General features: G+C 38.5%; 1 protein-coding gene across 12 annotated transcripts in view; it reads right to left on the reverse strand.

Moving 5' to 3' along the window:
* The window catches only part of MEIS2 (Meis homeobox 2), a 278,477-nt gene that overhangs the window by 231,366 nt on the left and 19,297 nt on the right, over positions 1–27,814 (reverse strand). The window lies entirely within an intron of this gene.

Here is a 27,814-nt window from a genome sequence, read left to right on the forward strand (position 1 = left end):
TTTTATAAATAATTAACCTATCAATTAACATGTCCAGAATGTAGGAGCAGAAGGAATAATTGAATTGCCAGCATACTTTTGCTTAGCAAGCTGCACTGATTCAGTTTGCTTCTGGGTGCATTTTGAAGTACTAGTTATTACTTATAAAGGCGTATAGCATAGAGACTGGTGGGTCAAGGGACTGCTGGCCTCAAGTACCATTTACCCACCAGATTCAACCTTAAACATTTTTTCTTTGTTTGTTTGTTTGTTTGTGAAAAACATGTATAAGATAGCAGGTATTGGTATGCTCCAGATGACTGATTAAACAAAAGAATCTGGAGCATTCCAATGCCTGCTATGTAGGTAGTACATATGTACGTACAGATTTTGTACGTATGCTCTAGACTCCTTTGATTAAACAAAGTCATCTGGAGCATACATATAAAATCCTTCTATAATTTTGTAAACAATCGACTCAAAGACTCTAAATCCACCCCACCACTTAAAGGACCAAATGATAAATACTATAATGATGAAACAGTTAAAGCCAACCTCTTTAACATATTCTTCAGCTCAGTCTTTTTAAACAGCAATGGCTCATGCCCAACATTTCCTAGTTGTACCACAATCAACTTCAACAATCTATCACAAATTGATTTTACAGAAGAAAACGTTAGAAAGACATTACACAGCCTAAAACCATCTCTATCTATTGAATCTGATGGACTATATTCTGTGTTAGCAAAAAAAAGTGTTTTTAATAGGAAAGTGAACACAAGAACAAGGGGACACAATCTGAAGTTAGTTGGGGGAAAGATCAAAAGCAACGTGAGAAAATATTATTTTACTGAAAGAGTAATAGATCCTTGGAACAAACTTCCAGCAGACATGGTTGGTAAATCCATAGTAACTGAATTTAAACATACCTGGGATAAACATATATCCATTGTAAGATAAAATACAGGAAATAGTATAAGGGCAGACTAGATGGACCATGAGGTCTTTTTCCGCCGTCAGTCTTCTATGTTTCTATGTTTCTATATGAATACTTCTTTAAAAAGCTCTACACAACCTTGGCTGAATGTCTAAGCATAGTTTTAAAAAAATCATTCAGAACTAGCTCCTAGCCACAGTCATCCCTATCTTCAAAAAAGGAGATCCAAGTAACGTTGAAAATTACAGACCAATCTGTTTGGCTTGTGTCACTTGCAAAGTCATGGAATCAATCATAAACCAATCCATTATACTCCACTTAGAAACTAATAACCTACTTTCCAATAAACAATTTGGTTTTAGAAAAAAATATCCTGCAATCTGCAACTCTTACACTGCAAAAATATATGTACCTCACAACTTGATCAAGGTAAAGCAATAGACACAATCTACTTTTAGATTGTACAACTTGATCAAGGTAAAGCAATAGACACAATCTACAATAGACACAATTGTAAAGCCTTGATTCAGTAGTTCATGACAAACTACTTCTGAAACTAAAATCCTATGGCATCTCTGGACCATTACATGACTGAATAACAGCATTCCTGTCTAACAGACAACAAGTGATCAAAATAGGAAGTACCATATCCAATCTCACTCCTGTCAATGATGATGTCCCTCAAGGCAGTGTTTTAGGACCAACACTCTTCATACTCTATTAAATGATCTTTGTGACCACATTATAAGCACCTGTGTTCTCTTTGCTGATGATGTTAAATTATTTAATACCACCGACAATGCTGCTTCAAAAAGACCTTGACCATGTATAAGAATTATCAAACAACTGGCAACTTCAAATCTCAACCAACAAATGCAAAATACAAACTTGGAGGAAACAAACTTGTAGATGATCCTCAATCTGTCAAAGACCTCGGTGTACTCATATCCAAAGACCTAAGTGCTAGAGCTCACTGTAACTACATTACCAAAAAAGCACTAACAGTTGTTAATCTAATCTTACATAGCTTCTTCTCTGGCAACATTGCACTACTAACCAAAGCATACAAAATATTTGTTAGACCAATTCTAGAATACAGCTCATCTGTCTGGAACCCCCATTGCATATCAGACATTAACACAATCGAGATAGTCCAGAAATATTTCATAAGAAGAGTCCTTCACAGCTCCACTCGCAACAAAATACTTATTCCACCAGACTTTAAATACTGCAATTAGAAAATGTACAACTACATCACCTGCAATCTGATCTAACTTTAGTTCATAAAATCATACATCAAAATGTCCTTCCTGTTAATGACCACTTCACCTTCAACTGCAGCAGTACATGAGCACAAAATAGATTCAAACTAAATGTAAATTGCTCTAAACTCAATTGCAGAAAATATGACTTCAGCAATAGTGATAAAGGCCTGGAATGCACTACCTGACTCTGTGGTTTCTTCCCCAAACCCCAAAAACTTTAACCTTAGACTGTCTACAGTTGATCTCCCCCTGTTTCTAAGAGGTCTGTAAGGTGCATGCATAAGTGCACTACTATGCCTACCATCCCTGTCCTACTGTTCTATTTTTTCTTTTATCATTACGTTTTACTTATATTTATACAAACTACTATCATATACATGCTTGACAGACAAACAAACAAACAAACAAATAAATAAAAAGTTGTTGAGACCCCAGAAGTACACTTCTCTGCAGCAGTGCTTAACATTCTGCTCCAAGATCTGGATGGCCCTCACTCTGCTATTGCTTAGAAGATTATGGCTTTTCATCCAGACCTTTGGTGAGGACACGTAAACACTTTCTGATAGATAGATGGTACTTTCGTATATATTTAATTATATCTAACACTACATAGAAATTTACAATTATTTTCGAATGCTCTTATATACAAAACAGACTTCCATTTTCAGTGCAGAATGAAATTTTTCATAAATTATCTATATTAAACATATGTGTTCAAAAGACAATATTTAAAAGCAGGCATGAAAACTGATTCATCTAGTACACTGATTTGGTACAAATACTGATTCATCTAGTATACTGAAAATAGATTCAAGAGTACTTTATTACTATGCAAAATTTTCCTTTGTTCTGTTTCCAAGATACATGTCATTTTTATATTAATTTAATAAAGGCTGATTGAACGATAAAAATTGTAACCTTATAATTAAGGCTGCAAGTCTAAGAGAGTTATTCAATATTATTAATCAACAGGGCTATATTTTAATGAAAAGTATCATATATTTATATATTGAGATAATTTAATTCTAATATGAAACCATAAGAAATAAAATGATTTAAAAATAAAGGAATTACACACCTTTGGTCATGAGCAATATCATCCATAGCAGATCACTTGTATAAATATTTATATAAATTCAACTGTAATTAATGAAATGCAACACAAATTCTAATTTTGATAGATGGAAATAGAATAGAACAGATCGGAACGGAACGGAACAGAATTCTTTATTGGTCAAATATTATTGGACACACAAAGAATTTGTCTTTGGTGCATATGCTCTAATGTAAATAAAAAGACAAGATATATTCATCAAGAATTATAAGGTACAATACTTAATTATAGTTATAGTGTACAAATAAGCAATCAGGAAACAATCAATATTAATATAAATCATAAGGATATAAGCAACAAGTTACAGTCCTGTAGTCACTCATAACTGTGAGAGATGGGCGATAGGAACAATGAGAAGACTAATAGTCTTTAATGCAGCTTTAGTGAATAGTTTGAAAGTAGTGAGATAATTATTTGTTTAGCAGAGCGATGTCATTCAGGAAAAAACTGTTCTTGTGTCTAGTTGTCTTGGTGTGCAGTGCTATAAAGGTTCGTTTGAGGGTAGGAGTTGAAACAATTTATGTCCAGAATGTGAGGGATCAGTAAATATTTTCATGGCCCTATTTTTGACTCATGCAGTATATAGGTCCTCAATGGAAGGCAGGTTGGTAGCAGAAAGAACATTCTTTGTTGTGCTTTTTTTAATGATGATTTTGATGTTAGGTGTCCATTTTAGGTCTTGAGATATGATAGAACCTAGACATTTGAAGGGCTCTGTGTTGATACTTGGTTGTCTAGTATTGTAAGAAGTGGTAGAATAGGATGGTTTCTCCTAAAGTCTACCACCATTTCTATGGTTTTGAATATGTTCGGTTCCAGTTGTACCATGAGGCTAGTTCTTCAACCTCCCTTCTGTATACAGTTTCATCATTGTCTTGAATGAGACCAATCACTGTTGTATCATCTGCAAACTTCATTAGTTTAACAGATGGATTGTTTGAGATGCAGTCATTGGTATAGAGAGAAAAGTGGTGAGAGCACACAGCCTTGGGGCACCTATGCTAATTGTACAGGTATCTGATGTTATTTTGCCTAGCTTTACCTGCTGCTTCTTGTCTATTAGGAAGCTTGTGATCCACTGACAAGTGTGCTCATGAACCATTAGCTGATTTAGTTTAGTTAGAAGAATGTCTGGTATGATAGTGTTGAATGTTGAACTAAAGTCTACAAAGAAGATTCTAGCATAGGTGGAGATTCAAGATGTTGTTGGATGTAGTGTAGAACTATATTAACAGCATCATCTGTCAATCTACTTGTTTGGTATGGAAATTGCAGGGGGTCTAACAGTGGATCTGTGATGGTTTTCAAGTGGGACATCACTAGCCTTGCAAAGGTTTTCATAAAAACAGATGTTATACCAACTGGTCCATAGTCATTCAATTCCTTGATAGAGGACTTCTTTAGCACTGGGATGATAGTGGAACATTTGAAGCAAGAGGGAATATGGCATATAGAGATTTGTTGAAGATTTGGGTGAAGATGGGGTCCAATTGGTTTACACAGACTTTTAAGCAAGAAGGAGTTATCTTGTCTGTCCTGGTGCTTTTCCTGTCTTCTGTCTGTGAAATTTATCTTGCACTTCCTTTTCTGTGATCACCACGGGTTGTGAACCCAATGGGATGAAGTCAGTTGTAGGATGTTTGGCTGTTGTTGGTGTGTCTCGGATGGAGGTTGTGGAGATAGATGGCTGTAGTATCAAACCTTCAGTATAACATGTTCAGTTTACCTGCCAGTTGCTGATTTCCTTTAGCTTGGGAAGATTTGCCATAACCAGTGATGTTTTTAAGAGTTTTCCACATGTTTGCTGGTTCATTTGTTGAGAACTGATTCCTTAAGCTTTATAGAGTATCTTCTTTTTGCTGCTCTGATTTCCCTTGTTAATACATTTCCAACCTGATTATACAGCATATATATGATGGGTATGATATATCTCCATGAATAATAGTAAACTGAATAATATAAACAATTTCCCATTTGGGAAAAAGAAAACATAATCTGAATAAGCAGAATACTGTACTACTTCATTTTCTTAGAACCCCTTATAAACGGGCTTATAAACATGTATCCTATATTAGCAAATGCATTTATCAGCTAAATTCTTGTTAAATAAAAAATGCACACTCATTTTTGTTATGAAATCAGGAATAGGCTGCCACCTTTTAAAAATGACTTAGACATAGAAATAATACATGGTTACTCACAGAATTGTAAATATTCATTTATTATTTGTCATATTTAAGAACCCTATAAAGTGACTATGGGTGATGTGCAATTAAATACTAAAATCATAAAAATGATATTAAAATTAAATTTAAATTTAAAAGTTGCAAGAGATATTAAGAATTAATTAAAAGATTGGCTTTCAGGGCACCAACCAAACCCATGGTTACATGCTCATCTTTGGCCCCAAGCAAGGATGCAAAGCCATGTTTTTATGCCATTACAGAAGGCCAGGAGAGTGTGAGGCTGCTTCATCATCATGGGAGTGACAACGGCAGATAAAACTCTCTTCCTAGATCCTGCCAGTTGGAATTCTTTAACTGATGAGGTCTGCAACATACCTCCTCTGCTGACCAGGTGGCATGGATTGATGTAATGGGAGGAAGATGGGTGAAGGGCTACCAAACTTTTTACTACCACTCTGTGGGCGTGGCTTGTGCAGGACTTCCTGCATTTTCTTTCAACATCTTTCAGTGCAAATTGGGTGCTCTGGGGTAGAGCTCAATTTTCGCTACCCCACTGCGTTCCCCACCCCTGGTCCGGGCAACAACCCACCCCTGGTTCCATGGCCCCATACCATGTAGGACTTTTAAGGTCATAACAAACACAGTGAATTGGAGCCAGAAGCAAACCAGCATCCAATTCAGGTTGTACATCAAGAGAAGTCTCATGTGGAGCATCTTGCAATAGTCCAAACAGGAGATGACCAGAGAATGAATGAATATAATTTATATACTCTTATATAAAGTGTGTGTGTGTGTGTGTGTTTGTATGTGTGTGTGTGTGTGTGTGTGTGTGTGTTATTTCTCTTGTTATACATGGAGGAAGCACTTTTGTATTTCCTTTGAAATATTCAAATTAGCCAAAATTCTCAGATTGTAGAATTTAGGTTTGAATTAATACTGTATTCAAAGTCACTGAATTCAAAACTGTCCACTAATATTTAAAATCATAGGATATAAAATTAGTAATCTATCACAAAACTTGGGATGTAGACAACTTGAATATTAGGGTGCTGTTTATATTGTGTCCTTAATACTTCACTTTCTTCTTTCACCCTCGACAGTTGTAATTGATGAAAATTATTTGTTTGTTTAGCCTACCTTTATTGTTTTTATGATTAACCAAGTCATAACACAAATGCCAAACACCTTTCTTTCTAAAATAATAAACCCTGTGAAAAGTTGGGCTGAGAAAGAGTGTCCGTCCAAAGGTTACCAGCTGGCTTTCATGACTAATGCAGGACTTGAATTCATGGTCTATTGCAGGGGTGTCAAACTCGATTTCATTGAGGATTGTGTTTGACCTTGAGGCGCTAGGTGGGACTGGGGGGATACATTGTCTCTAAAGGAGGAAGGCGAGACCAGGGAAATGCCAAACCCTTGTTAGACAGGTTATACAGATACTGTCTCTATTGGACTGCTTTTATCCCAGAAACAACATAGATCTTTAGCTGTCACTGGCAATTATAAAGTTATAAACAGTTTGAAGATTAATAAATATTTCATTACATTTCAGTTTACTTCAAATTTTTCTTTATTGGATTTATCAATGCTAAAACATAAACCTATCTCTCAAAAACTATTTCACTATGACGTGATAAGGTATTTTACTAAATTTCTGTGTGCCTTAACAGCACATTTTCAAAGATAATCTAAAATTGACTTTGGCTGCAAATAAATATATAGATACTATAGCTAAACATATTTTTTGAGGAGACAACTATTATGGTAGCAATGAACAGCAATATTCACTTACTGAAAATATATATAATTAATTATTGAATATACTAAGCTAGTAGCAATATGTTTTTAAAGTTCATAAAGTAAAAATAATTGCATATATGTTGGGTAGGCAATCTATAACCTAATTAAATGTATTTACATGAATGAAAATATAATCCAAGCAGGGTATTCCGGACATAAAGCAATTTACGGTTGTAAAGCACACGATTGCAACTCTTAGCAATTACAGTGAGAGCAGCCCTGGTTATCATAGTTAAGGACTGTGTGGGTTATTAAGCAAAGACCGTTAGGTGATCACAACTTCTTACTGTCTTCCTTATTGACCTTATTTGTGGGAAGCTGGCAGGAAAGGTTGAAAATCATAAACATGATCAGAAATCTTCTCGGTCAGTTCCCCAAGACCTTTAGTGCAATTGCGGGACTGTGGGAACACTGCAACAATCAGAACTTTGAGGACCAGTTAAAACTCCAACTCTTCCAGCATTGTTCAAGATTGAATGGTTGTTGAATGAGTGGTTGTTAAAGTAAGATCTCCTGTATAAGCACTGTGGGGAAAACAATGTACTTGTTTGCACTATGGATGATCTGTAAACAATAAACAAAGAACAAAGCAATTTAAATCAGTAAAACATGTGAATTGTTTCAGTTTCTTTGTTTTTTATTCTGGGTCAGTCACTGGGACATATTCTGGTAAGAGAGAGGTTCCCAGAGGATGGGCTCCAGCATGAGTCTGAAAGCTCGGAAAACAAAACCACTAGTCCCAGTCACTGCCCCAGATTCGACCCACATCAATTGTGGAATCCAAATTTTGGTGGGCATGGTATGGCTTGGTGAGCAAACCATGGTAAATTGCACCAGAGAGTCTACCTAGTCACAGGAAATAAACTGAGGACATGGCTGCCATCTGTCGGCAAAGTGTGTTAGGGAGTACCTACTGGAGGAATTTCAGTAACTTTGGAAGATGCATCTGTAAAGGCAAACAGCCCTCCAATGTGCACCAAGAGCAGAAGGATTTCCACATCACAGTGTAGATACTTTCCATGAAAGGCTGTCAAAACACCCACCGAAATAATGCTGGGGTCTGCCAGGTTGTCAGTTGGTACCACTGTGGATCCAGGTATACCAATGCTCCTTGGCTAAATGACGGATATATTGATAGGACTTTCAGGTTCACAAACCACACCCATCTTAGTCAATTAGGAACCAATAGGATCAGTTCCGCCCACTGCTGCAACATTTCTGGATATGTCGCATCTCCCCCTCCCAGATCTAGACTGACGCTGGCACTGAGTTGATCCAAACTGACCTTGGGGCCAGGAGAAGCTGAAGCCCTGGTCAGCTGCCTGAAAGGGCTGGCTGGAAGGGGGATTGACAGGAGAAGCCCTTTCTGGAAATAGATGGCAAAACTTCCTCTGTACTGAGTCTCGATAAAAATCAGTTCCAGAGCCTCTCCAAATTGTTTCTGGCTCCTGAAGGGATCAGTTGCCAACCGCCATTTATGCAAGGAGTTCACAGGTCATTGATGGAGCTAATGCATGCACCTTGCAAACACTGAAGCAGTGTTCATAAGGCCTGGCCATGGATTGTAGGTGTATGGCCAGACCCTGAACAGTGGTCGCCATCAGCAACTGTAAATTAGAAGGATCCAACTGGACCAGGACTCCTGCAAAAGGACCCCTGATGAGGAGGGCACAGCAGGCCCCCAGAAAACCCCGGCAGCTGTCGAGCGAGAGGATCTAGGGAAGCCAGCTAAGCCTCAGATGTTAACTATCTCTGGTGTTTAGAGTCAGATCATCTATAGCCAGTTGTTTCACTAAAGGGGAAAAGGCTTGCTTGGCCGTTGGGTTCCTTGAAGATGCTCCCAGTTCCAGGAAGTGAGCCTGGTCACGAGTCGAAGCTGCACTGCATAGCCTCTTCAGGACACTGTCCCTGTACCTCTCCATCCTCTCTTGAGGCCTTAGAGATGAATGAGATGATTCTGCCACTGCCTGCACAGAGGGGCCAGATTGGTCTGCCTCAGGGGCACAGTAGTTTGTATTGTGCAGCCCTGCAGTTTTTCTCTCTTCGGATCCATCAGCCCTTTTGAGGGCCCAACAGTGAGAAGACAAATTGACCACCACAACTAACAATAAGAAATGGTGGGCTGGTGGGAAGCCAAGGAGCCATTGGTGCCACCAGGGCAAGCCCTGAATGGTCCATGCACCAGAGATGAGCCTTGAAAGCATTCTGGAGCCTCGAAGGCATTCTGGTAATAGCCAACAAGTGTCAAATGGTGGAGGAAGTATGGGCGCAAGCTCCAGCAACTGTGCCAATCTCTTCTGTGATGCCATCAACCTTAGGTGGGAAATTTCATCCATTCTGTTAGCAGCAAAACCCCAGCAGCAGATCCAAAATGAGGAGGTGGAAGGGAAGTTTAGGTTGTTTGAGGAAGCCTCCCATTTTTCCGTCCCTCCCAGGTGTGAATCCTTAGGTGGTCAGTCAATGAGCCCAGTCACTGCAATAAGGCTGAGAACTCTGGAGGCAACAACACTTCTTGCAGCGGGTTGCCATTACCTTATAGGAAGTGAGCTGTTCCAGAAACAGACCAGGGTAAGCCCTTGACGGTCAGTGTCGGTTGGGAGGGAGGCAGTGCAAAGCCCCTGTCGCAACAGGAACTGTAGCTCAGCTGCCAAATGCCTGAAGTCTCAGTTGTTTCAAGCTGAAAAACTCAAAGTCTGAAAAATTTCAAACCAAACCAGAAATCAAGCCAAAGGATCAGAATTCATGATGGGAGGAAAAGTTAGCCATGTTCATCCAGTCTGAAGACTGAGTCAAAACTGGGTCTTAGGAGGGCAGATCCAATAAAAAGTTACAGACTCAGTCCTCATTTTGAGAGGATGAGGACAACCAATCCTGAATGCTGCCTACACCCATGATGGAGAATAGCAATAGTAATAAGACTTACATACTGTTCCATAGTGCTTTACATCACTTTCTGAACAGTTCACAATATTAGCATATTGTCCCAACAATGTGTCATCGTTTTACCAGCTAGGAAGAATGGAAGCCTGAGTGAATCTCCAGGATCAAACTCCAGATTTGGGTAGAATTAGCTCACAGAATACAATACCCACTTTTGTCGCCAGGCATGGGGTAACTGAACTACCCCTAGGCTATTATAGTTTTGTGTATGGTATGACTGAGCTTAATGGTTTTAATGTTATGGGTTTTAGATGTTGTTTTAATGTATTGGATTTGTTATATTGTGAGCCTCCCAGAGTCCTTGGAGACAAATCTACATACAAATCTAATAAATAACAATAACAATAACAACAACAACAACAACAACAATAATAATAATAATAATAATAATAATAATAATAATACTGCATTCTAACCATAGAAACATAGAAGACTGACGGCAGAAAAAGACCTCATGATCCATCTAGTCTGCCCTCATACTATTTTTTGTATTTTATCTTAGGATGGATCTATGTTTATCCCAGGCATGTTTAAATTCAGTTACTGTGGATTTACCAACCACGTCTTCTGGAAATTTGTTCCAAGGATCTGCTACTCTTTCAGTAAAATAATATTTTCTCATGTTGCCACTGTGCCACCAGGGTCACTGAATTCATTGAACATTTGAGATATTGTAAGAATTAGGGTTTACATAAAAGCATAAATGGTAATTTATGCCAGACAGACTTTCTGAGAGGCCAAGGAATAGTTTTATACCCAACCCAAAGTGTGCTGGCAAAGTGTAATCTATATCATATCCTAACTTGTTCAGATATGTTTTATCCTACCTTCTTAATATCAACCATTAGTACAGTGGAACCCCGACATAAGAGCTGCTCTACTTAAGAGCAACTCGAGATAAGAGCTGGGAGGGGAGAGATATTTTTGTTCTACTTACAAGCCCAAATTCGAGATACAAGCGCCAAGGAGCTGTCTCCTGAAGCCAAACGCTAACTTCCGCGTTCGGCTTCAGGAGACAGCTGCGAAGCGGCGCGCGTGTTTTAAAAGGTTGCAGCCGGCCTGGGGGGCTCGGGGGGGTGCTTGCAGCTTTCTTTCTTGCTCTTTTTCTTTCTCTCTTTTACCTTCCCTTCCTCTATTTCTTCTTTTCTTTCTCCTTCCCACCTTCTTCCCTCCCTCCCTCCCTTCACTCATTCCTCTCTTACTCTCCCCTTTCATAAGTTTCCTTGCTTCCTTCCTCTGTTCCTGTCCCTTCCCTCTTTCCTTCCTTCCTTCCCACCCTCCGTCCATTCATTCACCCATTCCTCTCTTGATCGCTTAAAGCCGGTCCCTGGTGCAAAAAGGGTTGGGGACCTCTGTCCTACAGGATTGGGTGGCAGAGAAGTTGAACATATGTAAATTTAAAAGTTTAAGAAAGTTTACAAGTTAAGTGAAAGAAACTTCATTATTCATTTATATGTACATGTACATTTCTTCATTAAAAACATGTCTTTCTGCATAATTTAGACTAACTTTGTGAGTTTTTTGAGGGCTGGAACCAATTAAAATTATTTACATTAATTCCTATGGGGAAAAGTCGTTCGAGATAAGAGCTGCTCGACTTAAGAGCCCAGGTCCGGAACGAATTAAACTCGTATCTCGAGGTACCACTGTAATTGGTTTTTAAAACAGCTATGGTCTGACTCAGTATATTAGCTCCTTGTCATGCATAAACTGCATTGTCACACATACCATTTTAAAAGAATTAGAGCTGTTTTATCAAGGACTGATACTGAAAATAACCAAAACATGTTATTATAGTCTGTGCCACACTTACGTTTTCCTAACTACCCCAGAGGTCTGTCACAGAGGGCTGTCAAATATTATATAGTCAAAAATCAATTGGAAATTGGCATGATAAGACAATGTAAGTTGCCCTGTAATAGCCATAAGACCCTTAAGGCTTGTATGGTCCCATGGCTATACGGATTCCTTTCATCTACCACACCATCGTACAGATATCTCATCTCACCTTCCTGATTATTTTAGACATATCTGTGTGTCGTTTGCTTACTATTTTCACTTTAAGCTTAGTGCAGGTGACAGCTATCTTGAACTGAATAAAAACAAGTGAGAGAAACCAGAAGTTCTATTATCTATTTAATGTGTTAACTAATTTCTAATTATGAATGTTTTCACATCTAAGTGCAAGATTTATAAATCAGTATTATTTCAAAGTTCTATATCTAACTTGGTAATTATGCTTACATTTCTAAATACCTAACAGTTTGGTGGAGGGAAATAGAGTGCTGTTTAGATTTTTTTCATTGATGAAATCTTTTTCATATATTTACTTACATTGTACATTTATTTTTAATATTTCCTTTAATATTTTAAACAATGCCTATTCTTTAATTTACATTAGAACTTAGAAACTTAAGAGTTGCATATTTGCTTTACAATCTTAGCATTTTTATTTTAACTGAGATCTAAGTATTTATTTATAAATTTTACTAAATATTTAGCAAAACAAATTATTCAGAAATTCCTTATTATAGGACCTGGTTTTTAAATATGGTAAGAGTCAGCAAATGTTATGACTCAGAAACAATAAACCAAGGTTTTAATAGGACATACACAGAGGTTGTATTCAGAAGGTTTTGACCAGTTCAGGCAAACCGGTAGTAGCGACTTGTGAGTGGGTCCATCCAACTGCAGTATGCCATTTAGGCAAATTTTGAAGCCATGCACATAAAGCACAATCACGGAAGGCATGCACATATGCGGAAGGTGTGTGAATGACCGAAGCGAGCACACGCTCACATTTGCGAACCAGTAGGGAAAGTAAGTGAATACTATCCCTGGAATACATACTTCTTTCTGTGACTGCTAAAAGAGCTAATTCAAAATTAGATAAATTACAATACTAACTTGCTTATGATATAAGGCAGTATTCTTCCAATAGTTCTTTAATTTGTCCCGATTATGATGTTAAAACAGAGCTCACACATCCTTTGCTTGCAAGGTTTGTATTTTTTCTAAAGCAGAAATCAATGTCTTGCTATGATATGCCACAGGAAGCTGAGTCAATTTTGAAATCTCACCTTTCCTTTTGACATAAAATATCAAATGTTTACTGCTATTTGACACGACTCTTAGTATAAATCTCTCTCTCAAAACTGTAATCAAGAATATTATACTGTTGCAGCTTAATATTAAGTGTTTCTATATAGTGCTAAAACAACCCAGGCTATAGAAATAGATATTTCAAAATCTGCCCATGAATATGAGGCATAAGATACAAAAAATGGCATGGAAATGTGCAAACCTCTGAATGTTTAGTAAAAAAAAAAAAAAGGAAAAATAGTTGGGATGGAAAGCAATACAGAAGAAAAAGTATGACATTAGCTGTCTGTTATGGGCCATGTTTTTAAATCCAGGGCATGTAACACAGCAACAAGAGCTGATCATTTTGTTTAATCACCTTTTGGATTTTTGCCAGATGGTCTCTATTGAGAGTGCTGCAAATAGAGAGAGATGAACTGCATCTAACATGCCACTAGAGCTTTCCTGTAAATGTCTGAGAACCGAATCCAACGAGAATTTAGTCTCAGAGCAGAAAGGATACATTTAAAAACTATGTGCATTAACTATACTTTTCCCCATAGAATCCTCACTTCGCATGAATAATTTACCCACTCTTATGTTAATGGGATCATGAAAGTATCCCTCTGTCTTTAGTGCAGCTATTCTCAGCTTTCAGTAATTACCCCACCCAGTGAAAATAACATGGCTCCTGCATTTGAACACCCTACTAGTACCTGACAATTAGAAAGATCATGGCTGACAGTAGAAGGGTCCAAAAAATGGTCAGAGCCCAAGTTGCCTGAGGGAAATTTTGGGGAAAAGAAATTCCACTGTCAACATTTCTTTAGTTGCTAGAATGAACATAGTAAAAAGAAATAATACTTCTCCCTCTCTCAGTCACAGTCTTTCTCTCAAACAATATTTACTGATAAAGCAAAAAAGAGAAACCTATTATGACCTCACTATAATTTACAGCAGGAAAATTAAGATGAATTTAAATACCGAACCATCATAGTTAACTTTTTCATATTAATTTATAACAACTTTGAAAGGTTTTTACATGATAAAAATTAGACAGTTATAAACTAGCTAGTGTTTGACTTCTGCCCATAACCCTAATGCTAGTAGTTCAACGTCTTAAAATTATCAGGCTGGAACATCTGGGAAAGAAAGCTATGAAACAGCAGGGAATGTAACTGGTTTATTGTTTATCTTTTGTTTATGAGTCAATATTCCAGCTTTAATTACTACTCTAAATTAAATTCTAACAGGCATCAGGAGACATCATTTTAGTCAAGTTAACTTTTTAAAAAATCAGACACTCAAATACTAGATTTTTTAAATACTTAAGATTATAAATTCAGGGGGGGAAATCAACTTTGGAAAAGTACTGATTTATGGAGGCATTTAGATTTTAATGGTAATTTATAATAGAGCAATTAATAATGCAAATGTGTCAAGCAGTTTTATCTAATAATAAATGACCATTTTAGGATTAGCAAAGCAGTAAGAAAATAGAAAGTTAAAAAACAGCTGATAAGATATTATTTTAGTTTGCATCTGTCATACCATATTTAGATATACGTACTTTAGAAAAGAATATCCCAGCTTAAAGAATAATATTCCATTGCTAGAAATTTCATGAATATGAAGAAAAAAAGAGTGTGTGTCCAATATTAATATAATTAATAACATTCTTAAATGTGTGTATGCATGGATTTTTATTTTATTTTAAATATCTCATAGTTCTGCATGATGAGCGTAAATCTAGCAGCTAAAATGAATCATATTTAAAGAGCTAAATAACCTCTAACTTTAATTTTAATGAAAGATAATTTATTTTTAACAGTATAAATAAAAAAGGTTGGAACTGCAAGAAAATTACAATAAACATATAATCTAAGTGATTATTAATAAGAGATAAATATACAAAGCACCAAAAGTAAAGTTATGAATAGTAAGAATTTTTAAATGATAAATAGCTTAATAAATTGCTAATGTCTTTAGCTCAGTTTGTTCTGGCAATTTAATAGTTAATTAGCATGCAGGATGTGTAGTGTGAGCTCAGCAGTTACTGGGCCAACTGTCTCTGTATTTCTGGGAATTCTGCCTATTCACAGTGCAGAGATTGTTCAATTAATGCAAAATGTACAGAATGAATTTTACAAAAATGAATTGCAAAGAAAACCCCACTACAATTTTACTGCAAAGATGTCAACATCAATTTTTTGCTCATGTATAAACCAATAATTAAAACAACATATTTCATTTTGCTCATGACAATTTATTTTATACTGGCACATCAAAATATTGAAACACAAAGTTATTTTTTTAATTAATTGCAAGTGAATACACTATTGTTTAAATCAGAAAAAAATACCCAAGCCTGGGAAGAAACAGTTACAGCAAATCAAAGGTTCACCAATAATCCAATGTATAAGCATCTTGTTACATGGGAGCAACATTATTTTTTAAACATTGAGAAGTTTAATCTTACCACTGCTCCCATCCATAGTGGATATGACTAATGCATTTAAACATAAGGACAGGCTCTCAATATAAACAAGAAGTGTTTTGTAAAATCTATTTCATTCATATGTCATAGCTTTCTCATCAGAGAAAAAGAAAGAACAGCAGGATCTGGACAAGACATTGGATACACTTAGTTCTGGAAAGCCAGATCCTAGTGTCCATGTATGGCAGAAATAAGCTCCATAGCAACTTATTTGGCACCCATATATTTTGATACAAAAAACGCTCAGGCCAGAGGTGCGTTGAATCATCCATCCAGATACCAAAGTGCAGAAAGGCAGAGGAATGATATTTTGCTTGGAAAAAAAGCACAAAATTATCTACATGGGAATTATGATCCATTCAGGAAGAGTGCATTTCTCCTGCATAGGCCACTTTCTACATTTTTATCAACATCAATTGCACTTAGATAAAGTAACACAAACTTGATGTATTTAAATTTCAGCATAAGAGTACTCAACTATTGGAAAAAATATTTGTTACAGCTTTTTTTCAAAGTTGTATCTTAGTATAAAGTGACCAGATTTTAAGATTGGGAAAGAGGGACACTATTGGGGGGGGGGGGGGGGGGCTAAAAATGTGGCTAAAAAAATTAGCAAAAAAAGAAAATTTTCCCTCTCTCATTCTCTCTTCCTCCATCCCTTTCTCTCTATTTCTTTCTCCCTCCCTCTTTCTCTCTCTTCCTTCCTTTCTGTTTCTTTCTCTCTGTGTCCCTCTTTCTTTCTTTCTCTCTTCCTTCCTTCCTCTCTTTTTTGCTCTCTCTCTTTCTCCCTCCCTCTTTCTCTCTCTTCCTTCCTTCCTGTTTCTTTCTCTCTGTGTCCCTCTTTCTTTCTCTCTTTCTTCCTTCCTCTCTTTTTGCTCTCTCTTTCTCTTTCTGTTCCTTCCTCCCTCTATCTGTCTTTCTTTGTCCCTCCTTCCCTCACTCTCTCTTTCTCTCTCTCTCTTCCTCCCATTCTATTTCTCTCTTCCTCTCTTTTCTTCCTCTCTTTCTCTCTCTCTTCCCTGCCCCAACAGTGCCCGGGTGGAGGCAAAGGTGGGAGAGGAGGCAGAGGGGTGAAGCAGGTCCGAAGGCTCAGCAGGTGCTTCTCTTCTCCCACGGAGTCTCTGCCCAGTGGACCCGGACAGCCCCTCACCCGCCCTCCAAGTTCCTCTGCTGCTCTTTCACACACCCCGCCCGGCTCAAGACCGACACAGAAGGCCAGCTGTGTGTGGGGGAATGGAAGGATGACTCCCCCAATTCTGTTGCCCCGTTACTCACCCTCGCAGCTGTCCTTCCTCTTTGGAATGGGGGGGCTAGGAAGGAAGAGCAGCTAGCAGAGACCCGACCGGCTCTTAAGCTCCTCCCCGGTTGTGGCAAATCCTCCCGCCTGCCATTCCCTCTTTAGCAGGGCAGCACCGGGACACGACTGGGCCCATCCGGGGGCGAGGCAGGGGAAACAGGTGAGCAAAGGCCCTGCACAGCTGGCCTGAAGTATGTGCAGAGACCTCCGGCCAAGCTGAGTTAGGAGCGGGGAGGGCAAGGCAGCAGCAGAGAGCCCAGAATCCCCTCCCTTCAGTCTCTTCCCAAGAGGGCTGGTTGGGAGGAAAAAAAGCGGGACATTTTGCAAACAGAGCAGGATGCGGGACAAATAACCAAAAATCGTGACTGTTTGATCACTTCAGTCTTACTATCATCAGAAAACAATGTTTTCTAGGCCTGAAACTAAGTGCTCACTCAGTCTTCTGTATTGTGACTACTGATATATTACTATGAATGTTGCCTCTATTACAAGACATGACAAGTGCTAACTTACATCAGTTGCATGCATTTACTAATAAAATGCAAACATTATCAGGTACAAGAGAAATAATGAACTGTTGGGGAAGGCATTTCTACCCTATCTGCCAGCAGCCTAGAATGTTCCAGAGTTATCAAAATATTCATGCTGTTGAACTAAAAAAGAGTAAAATGATCTAGTCAGTCTTAAAGACATCTGCAGTGCAATATAAAATCTCACTAAATGTTGTTAGTACTGCAAAACCTGCAATTAGAATTAGTTCATTATTTTTATTGTTGTTATTATTATTGCAATTAAATATATTTTTTATCCTTTATAAAAAAACTCTACCCAAAAATCTTTGTCTTCTTGAAAATATTCACATTCACAGATACACATGCATAAACAGAATGCCTCATTTATACAAATGCTGAGGTTTCAATAGTTAATAAAAATAAATAAAAAATAACCACCTAAGAATGTGAGGTATGTCCTTTATTTTTATTTTTATTTTATTTTATGTCCTGGTTATTTTACATATGTTTATTCATAAAAAGGACAGTTTGTGTTTTAAATGTGTATGGTCGTGAATACATTTTAGTATGCATCACTTTAAAGGGCATGGGATGTATAGATATGTTTGTGTAACTGCTGTATGAACTTTGTCATAGAGCAAATAATCTTTCCCAGCATACTTTGGACAAGTGATAAAAATCAATTTACCCATAATAATATTTTAGGTCTATTTTAGATACTGCACCCACCCTCCATGCCTTCCGTAAGAAACTGAAAACCCATCTATGCCACCAGGCTTGGGGTCATTAGACCCTAGCTTCTGGCCGACGAGTGCAAAGTATGCTTGTTGTTGAACGTGAATGAATGGTTTTAATGCTCCAGTGTTTTTAGAGTAGTTAATTATATTAATTGGATTTTAGACTTGATATTATATACTGTTTTTATTATGTTGTGAGCTGCCCCAAGTCCTTGGAGAGTGGCCACATTCAAATCAAATCAAATCAAATCAATCAAATCAAATCAAATCAATAGATTAACTTATACTTCTTTATCACATAACACCTCTCTTTCACATAACTTTATATGGAGGGAGCACTATGGCTCATGGGTTAAAGACACTGAGCTGGCATTGCACGATGGGGTGAGTTCTCGTTATTTGCCTCAGCTCTGCCCACCTAGCAGTTTAAAAGCATGCAAATGCAAGTAGATAAATCAGTACTGATTTGCTGAGAAGATAATAGTGTTCTGTGCATCATATAATCATGCTGGCCACATGACCACAGAAAAGAATGCTGGCTCCCTCAGCTAAGAAATAGAGATGACCATTACCTTCTAGAGTCAGACGTGACTAGACTGAGCGTTGACTCACCTGATACGCTCTTTCTCTTGGTAGAGGAGTCGACAGTCAGGATGGGTTGTACTCGCTTGTCAGAGGCATGTCTGAGTCATAGAAGTATAAAAATGCTGGAACCGCTCACAGGCCCAGCTTTGATGACATAACTGAAAACATTGACTCGGAGTGGCAGCACAAACTCAGACTCCTAGATTCAATCAATTCAAAACCTGAACTATATACAGGAACTTTAGTAGCTCTACATTGAACAGGGAAAAAGCGAAGTAAGAAGAAGAAGGGAGACAAGTCGAAGGAAAATTAGAATGGAGGGGACCTGACTGTCAACTCCTCTACCAAGAGAAAGAGCGTATCAGGTGAGTCAATGCTCATTCTCCTTGGAGGGAGGAGTCTACAGTCAGGATGGGACATGTCAAAGTTATTATCCCAAGGGAGGGGTAATTTCCACTACTTGTTGTAGGACCCTCCAGCCAAAGGCCACCTGTGCTGAGGCAAACTTGTCGATCTTATAGTGGCGGATAAATGGAGTGAGAGAGGTCCAGGTAGCCATCGTGCATAGATCCTCCAGAGGGCATTGAGTGGCCCAGGCCGCTGAAGTGGTCGCACTCCTCGTGGAATGGGCGGTTATGCCCAGAGGCCTCTGGACGCCCTCCATGTCATAGGCTTTGGCAATAGCCCCACGGATCCATCGACCAATGGTGGATGAGGATGCTTTGAGGCTGATCTTTTGAGGGGAGAACAAAATAAACACGGCCTCAGTTCGTCTGATGGGCAGTGTTCTTCTCAAGTAAATAGGAAGAGCTCTCCTCACGTCAATCGTGTGCCATCTGTGTTCCGAAGAGTGAGAAGATCGGGAGCAGAAGGTTGGTAGAATAATGTCCTGACTCCGATGGAAAATTGAATTGATTTTGGGAACAAAGGACGAATCAAGGCGGAGGACTACTTTGTCCTTGTGGAAAAGGCACAGGTCCTCTCTGACTGATAATGCTGCTAACTCGGATATCCGTTTGGCCATCGTAATAGCAATTAGGAAGGATACCTTGAAGGAAAGATTATCGTAGAGAAGCCTCTCGTAGGGGTTCGTAAGGAGGCTCTGCTAACGAATGCAGCACTTTTGGGAGATCCCAAGTGGGGAAATGGTGGACGACAGGTGGGTGCAAGTTAGAAACGCCACTGAGGAATCTGGATACCAAAGGGATGTGAGCAAGGTATATCCAGTTGACACAAGCAATGATGGAGGAAAAAGCTGAAGTTTGTCGCTTAATTGTATTCGGGGAAAGTCCCTTATCCAGGCCGTGTTTCAGGAATTTGAGGACCTTGGAGAAGGGAATGTGAATTGGGGACAATCCCTGAGACTCGCACCAGGAGCAGAAGGTTCGCCAGGTTGAGGAGTAAATACGCTCAGTGGAAGGTTTGCGAGCCTTATGGATATAATTGATGACATCGTTGTTGAAATCCTGACTCCTCAGGACACTCCGCTCAAAAGCCAGGTGGTCAAGCGGCACCTGCCCGGTTCTGGGTGGAGGAGGAACCCCTGGGAGAGCAGTTGAGGGTCCACTGGTATTTGCCATGGCTCCGCTACTGACAAAATTTTTAAGTCTGCAAACCAGGGTTGTCTGGGCCAGAAGGGAGCTATCAAGATTACCTCCGCTTGCTCCTCCAATATCTTGTGGATGACTTGGGGGAGGATTGGTAATGGAGGGAAGGCATACAGTAGTCCCCTGGGCCAGGGACAGTGAAGGGCATCGTGATTCTCCACCCCCTGGGAAGGGAAGCGGGAGAAGCACGGGAGTTGAGTGTTGTGTGGGGAAGCAAACATGTCTATTAACGGCTTGCCAAACCTCTTCGAGATTTGAGGGAAAACTCTCGGATCTAATTTCCACTCTGCTTGTTTTACTGTTGCCCAGCTGAGGGCATCAGCCTGTACATTGTCTGTTCCCGAAATGTGCTCAGATCGGAGAGGTTAAGTGTCTGTCTGCCAGAGGCCAATTTTCTTGGCCTCTAGCATCAGAGTCTTGGACCTGGTGCTTCCTTGACGGTTGATATGTGCTTTGGTGGCCATATTGTCGGTCCTGATGAAGACGTCCTGTCTAGCAATCAGGTGGCTGAACTTCTTGAGTGCCAAAAAAACCTGTGTGTAACACCAGCCAGTTGATGGAGCAGGAAGACTGGCTCACGTCCCAAAGGCCCTGGGCCTGCTGATAGCCGCAGTGAGCTCCCTATCCTGACAGACTGGCATCTGTGATGATAGTTATGGTGGGGGAGGCTCAGAACAGGGTACCTTCCTTGATGGCTCTGGACTTCCACCATGCCAGGGATCTTCGGACCTGTGGAGGAAGATGGGTTCGTCTTGCCAAGTGAGCCTGTCCAAGTTTTTGAAAAGGAAGTAGAAACCACTGGAGGTCTCAAGAGTGGAGTCTAGCCCAGGGAACAATGGAAAAACAGGAAACCATCTTCCCTAACAAGGAAGAAAGGGAAGAGAGGGTGGGGAAGGGGTTGCCCTGAATTTGGGATGCCAACCCCCTAATGCTACTTATCCGTTCAGAGGAGAGACTTACTAGGCCCACCAAGGAGTTGATAACTATACCCAAATGAAGGATGGAGATGGCAGGAATGAGATGGCTTTTCTGGATATTAAAAAAAAATTATCTAGATTAGAAGGAGCTGGACCTGCCACCGGGTTCAGGCATTGTTTAGTCACGGTCTCTACGAAGAGAGGGGGTATCACATCTTGCTCCTCCATGTAAGGATTCCACAGGATCTCCACCTGGGAAGCAGAGGGTTGGGTTTGAGCAGGTGGAGCCGTGAGCCCAGCAGCCGTACGAGCCTTCAACAAAATGATAGAAAAAAGCTCAGCTGGGAATAAGGCTGCTGATATACGTAAGGCTGGAAAAGCTCCTTCATCCTCAGACAGACCGGCATGATCCCTCTCCGGGGTTTCCTTGTTTGAAGAATCTGAGTCCTCATTCGAGGAATCAGACCAAGAATTCTGGGTAGGTCTGAGGGTGGAGGAAGAAAGGGGAAGAGGAGCCACTGGTGACATTGGTACTGGTCTAGAAGAAATGGCAGTGGGCAAGGAGCTAAGTTTAAAGTCAACGCTGCATTGAACCGCTGATTCAATCCACCTCTGGATGACTGATGCATCAAAGGTCATTGAAGAGGAAGGAGGGACCTCTGGTCACTTGGGCTATCCGTTGAGAGACTCCTAAGGAAGGGCCAGCTTGAACTGGAGGAACAATGAGAATCATAGGAGATAGAGGAACTGGAGGTCTAGTAGTCTCTTGATTAGTAGTCTCTTGATTTGGCAAGCCAGCTGGACCCCAAATGCTGGCAGCTAGGGTTTAGGCGGGATTCCAGGCATTAGTCTCCCAGGCGAAGTAAGGCCGAAAACTGAGAGCTGTTAACAGGGGAAAATTTCTCTTTCTTCTAAATAGCCCCAATAATGCAAACAAAAGCCCAGAAATTAAAGAACCATGAATGGGTTCGGGCTTAAGGCTTCGCTGCGTCACTCAGTGAACTAGTAACGGCCGATCGAGGAGGCCTGGGATTCTAGTAAACAAGCAATTGCTCCTGCGTCACCGGGAGTGAGAGAAACATAGAAACATAGAAGTCTGACAGCAGAAAAAGACCTCATGGTCCATCTATTCTGCCCTTATACTATTTTCTATATTTTATCTTAGAATGGATATATGTTTATCCCAGGCATGTTTAAATTCAGTTACTGTGGATTTATCTACCACATCTGCTGGAAGTTTGTTCCAAGGATCTACTACTCTTTCAGTAAAATAATATTTTCTCATGTTGCTTTTGATCTTTCCCCCAACTAACTTCAGATTGTGTCCCCTTGTTCTTGTGTTCACTTTCCTATTAAAAACACTTCCCTCCTGGACCTTATTTAACCCTTTAATATATTTAAATGTTTCGATCATGTTCCCCCCTTTTCCTTCTGTCCTCCAGACTATACAGATTAAGTTCATTAAGTCTTTCCTGACACGTTTTATGCTTAAAACCTTCCACCATTCTTGTAGCCCGTCTTTGGACCCGTTCAATTTTGTCAATATCTTTTTGTAGGTGAGGTCTCCAGAACTGAACACAATATTCCAAATGTGGTCTCACCAGCGCTCTATATAGCGGGATCATAATCTCCCTCTTCCTGCTTGTTATACCTCTAGCTATGCAGCCAAGTATCCTACTTGCTTTCCCTACCGCCTGACTGCACTGTTCACCCATTTTGAGACTGTCAGAAATCACTACCCCTAAATCCTTTTCTTCTGAAGTTTTTGCTAACACAGAACTGCCAATACAATACTCAGATTGTGGATTCCTTTTCCCCAAGTGCATTATTTTACATTTGGAAACATTAAACTGCAGTTTCCATTGCTTTGACCATTTATCTAGTAAAGCTAAATCATTTACTTTCTCTCTTGCCGATCACCTGGAAAACCTGGCGCGAGGCCAGAAGCCGACTCTCTCAGGGAGGAAAACAAAAACAAAATAAAATAAAACCACCAGAGCTGTAACCAGCCCCGGGGCAAGAGGCCACTGTGAGGGCTTATATGTTCTGGCTAGGAAGAACGTTGGCAAGGGGGATCAGACTGTAACCAGCCGGGATCCCTCACCAGGCTTAGGGCTTACCTGCGAGTGGCTCCGCGGCAGCCCTAACGGCTGAAGGAGACAAACGGAGCCAGGGGGATGGGGAGGACCCAGGGCCCTACCCACCAGCAGAGAGGGCTATACCAAAAGGCCACAGCACCCTACTACTTCCTCAGAACCAATTTAAACTGATTAAAATTTGGAATTACTAACCTAATGAAGATTAATTTGTAAGGAATCACCGTCAAAATAGGTTGTGCTGCCACGAGGTGTCTCTGTTAGATGCGAGTCAAAAAAACTGGGCCTGTGTGCAGTTCCAGCATTTTTATACTTCTATGACTCGGACACGCCTCTGACGAGCAAGTACAACCCATCCTGACTGTCGACTCCTCCCTCCAAGGAGAAAGGGGAAATCTTTACCTTTATACAATCTCATATTTGGGTTGAATTTTCAGTTATATGTTGCTTTTAATGCCTACATAATTGTTCTGTTACTTTTATATTTCTTAAGAACATTATTCCATCCTTATTTGATGGTCTACATGCAAAGAACTTTTCCAAATCAAAGAAATTCCTGTCAAGTATTAGAATAATTTTATCAGAACCAATATTAGTAGAACACATTTCCAAGATCAAACTTTAGAAAAGAACCAAACACGTCAAATTTGGAAAACCTCAAAATACCACATTTACAGTAGCCACCTAAGATAAACATTGGACATGAAAAAAAATTGTAATCTGAATTCATAATTTGAATTAATTATCTGAACTAATTATAATTTTATTAATAATCTGAATTCATTTATTAAACAATTTTATTTATACTTGTCCTATATCACTAGATGGAAGAATAAAAATAAATAAAACATTTTTTTAAAAATTCTACATACAAGAAAAACTGCAATGTGAACTAACTACTGAAAGAGGTAGCTACATAATGGATCAATAAACTACATTGCTTCACCTTGTTGAAGCAGTGTTTCAGCAACCAGTCTTTACAGTAGATTGCAATAATTGTGTTCATATGACTAATTCCATTTTCTATTTCTATTCATCTCAGATTTGGCAATTAGAATTTTTTCAGCATTACCTTAGGGAGCTTCAGTGACATTGGTTGGAACAAAATTAATGGGAGTTTAAAGGACTGATCTGTATATCAAATTTCATCCTATCTATAATAATAAACATTGTGGTGCAAGTACACAGCCACATGCATATCTGTTATCATACTGATTGTGAATACCAATGTTTTCTTCCACATGTGGCTCTCCCTTACTGAATCAGGAGAAAATGATGCTTCCCAATTACTGTATTTCTTGTTTTAAACATTAAAAAGCCATGTCCACTTCAGCAAGGAGAATAGAGAGTCTAGGAGAATAGCTCTTGAGTATGTTTAAAACCTAGTAAATCTTGAGAGGTCTTCTGAGCACAAAACTTCTAGAAGATTGAGTACTTATTATATCTTTATATCAAGCATATAGCAAGTATTATTTAATGATTTTCCACGTAGAAAGTCCACATGATTTTAAAAGTATAATCAGACTGATTTTATATTGTCATACATAATTCTAACTTGGCTACATCTGAAGTACCCAATAAACGACAGAATAATCTAAGGCAGAGCATAACCATTACTACAGTATACACAAAATATCTTAAGCAGTGATTTCGCAATGACATTTTACTTTATTTTATATAGAAAAGGGATAATCTATTACCCATAAGATATACAGATTCTCTGCCAAACAAGTACTTGGATGATAAAGCTACACATACCTTTTGAAAGATTGTTTTGGGTTTTATACATATACAGTGCTGCCTAGCAAAATCTTGGAGTCTTCCTTCTTTCCTCCCCTTCTTACAGTCTTTTTTCTGCTATCTCTCTTCCATAGCTCAACTAACCCAACAGAACCAGCCAGTTTTAAATTTCAGTTGGGACCTCAGTGACCTGTTAATGAATCTACAGAGAGGAGGAAAACTCACTGTGTTGAGTTATGCCTGGTGTTGCTAGCTGACTAGGAGTCAGAAATGCTTGAAGCGTTAACGTAATTGGAAGAATGTGAAAAATGAAGCGTTGGGCTCCTGAGCAAAGTGAAAGGTCAAAGCAAGACTTACACAAAACAAGTCTCTGGAAGATGGCCTCATTATACCATTAAAACAGTTTCTTTCCTCCCTTGCCCCCACCTAGTTTTCTTCCTTTGTAGAATGTTTCAGAATTTTATTTCTATGAATAAGTTAAATTTATCTTTCTAGTTTTTAAGTAAGCAACTTAATAAATGCTTACAAGAAAAGAAAACCAAGTATATTTAACTTTTTGATCTTAGAATAATATTGTCTGAAACAATTTTGCCTCTATGATTTGAACCATGGTAAGGCAATAAGTGGTATTAATACTAATGCAGCTGGATGAAATAGTTTACTTGAACAACTAAGATGACTTGCTAAAAAAAACCTTATAGAATCCAGCTAATATAATTAGGATTATCTTTCATTGAACAGTGCCCAAGGCTTTAATTCTTCCAAACCAGCACCTAAATTCACTTCACTGTACTTTTCATTTCACACTTTCTCATTTTATAAGGATGCACTGTAGCTTTTTAAATAAAATATAATATAATCTTTATATATTTTTCCCATTTATAAATAATGATTTTGGCAATAAACTTTGTTATGTTCTACCATGTTATCAAGTACAATATGTCTCTCTGGGACATAAATGTAGAAGGTTCAACTATTCCAGTATTGTTCACCTCCTCATGATACACGTACAACAGATATGTGCAATGAGAAATGCATTAAGGATTATAACATACAGTAATATTTGTTTTATCAAACTATAAAAGCTGCAAAAGTGAAAGATGTGACACCTACAAATAAATAGAGAATGTATATAGAACAGATAAGAGTGTATGGGAAGTCAAGAAGACTAAAGCTGACAGAGAAAAATAGAAACTCTAATACTTGCTTATCAGTGCATTGTATTGTATCACTAACCATTTTATATAATTCATTCCAAGAAATTTTTATTTTAGTTTCCTAGAAAATTGCATGGATGTGTGTTTGAAATCACCATAGTCATGGTCAAAAGGGACTTTTACCTTTAGATTCTTATAGCAAACCCATTCCCAGCATAGTCAATGGAATTGGAGTTGGCCAAATCTTACGGATAATAAAAACAAGGTTTGAAGATTTAAACATAAAATTTTTTAGATTCCCACCTTCTTGCTGTATTAATTTAAGTAACAAGGTAATTGTCTTGGTTGGAAAAGCACAACAATATTTTCTTCTGAATCATTACTGCATCTGATTGAAGTCAATGGAAAATTTTAAAAACTAACGCTTGTTTAAAGTAGCTTTTTAAAATAGCCTATTTTTTTAAAGAACATGGGCCTTTTCAACTGATGAATGATTTTAATACAAAACACAGGCATACGACCAATTGATATGGCACCCATTATGCAGAGATATAATTCCTAGTTCCATCATTCCAATCCAGATTATTTCTCCAAGCCACTAGAAAAATATTTTTCTGAATGGTTCATAACAGCTTGTGTCTGCATGTGATTTGAATCAGGGCCATTCCTTGAGGCAAGATTTAAATACCTTCTTTGCCACATCATGGCTCAGACCCAAATCACACCTTGTAATATGTAGCTGTATACCTTAATCTAAGCTCTCCCACAACTGCCTCTAGTCTTGGAGAGAGAAGTGAAAAAAATATTGGGCAAATATTACTGAGGATGGTTCTGATTTCTGGAACTGAAATAAACAACCACAGAGTATTTGTTGCTTTAGGACATGAAACTTTTACTCCTGATGAAGGTAAATAGCTATTAATCTAATTTAGTGAGTTCATCATAGAGTTCATCCATGAATTGTAAACATTCACAACAGTCATTTGTTTTTTAAATATACATAATCACATATATAAGAGTCAGTTCTTGCAACTGCTATGAGTAAGCTTTAAAAAAACAAAATATAAAATTTAAATCTGTTGGACAAATTATAAAAAGCAAATCTATTTTGCTCATATGAACGTAGATGTAGGATAGTTTTGAAAATTATTCAAAATTAGCACTGGGATGTTAGCAAATAGCCAGTTTAATCTTTGCAAAAAGATAAATTAGCTAAATTTTAAGGATTTTTTTTCTGTTGAGTTCAATAATTAAATATGATTTTTAAAAACCTTGATTATGCAAACTGGAAGTATTAAGTCAATAAAGTGTTAAATTGGATTCCATTCCCAATTTAACAGGGAGAAAATCCTATTTGATTCAATGTG

The sequence above is a fragment of the Erythrolamprus reginae genome, chromosome 1, assembly GCF_031021105.1.
Source record: "Erythrolamprus reginae isolate rEryReg1 chromosome 1, rEryReg1.hap1, whole genome shotgun sequence".
NCBI classification, from domain to species: domain Eukaryota; kingdom Metazoa; phylum Chordata; class Lepidosauria; order Squamata; family Dipsadidae; genus Erythrolamprus; species Erythrolamprus reginae.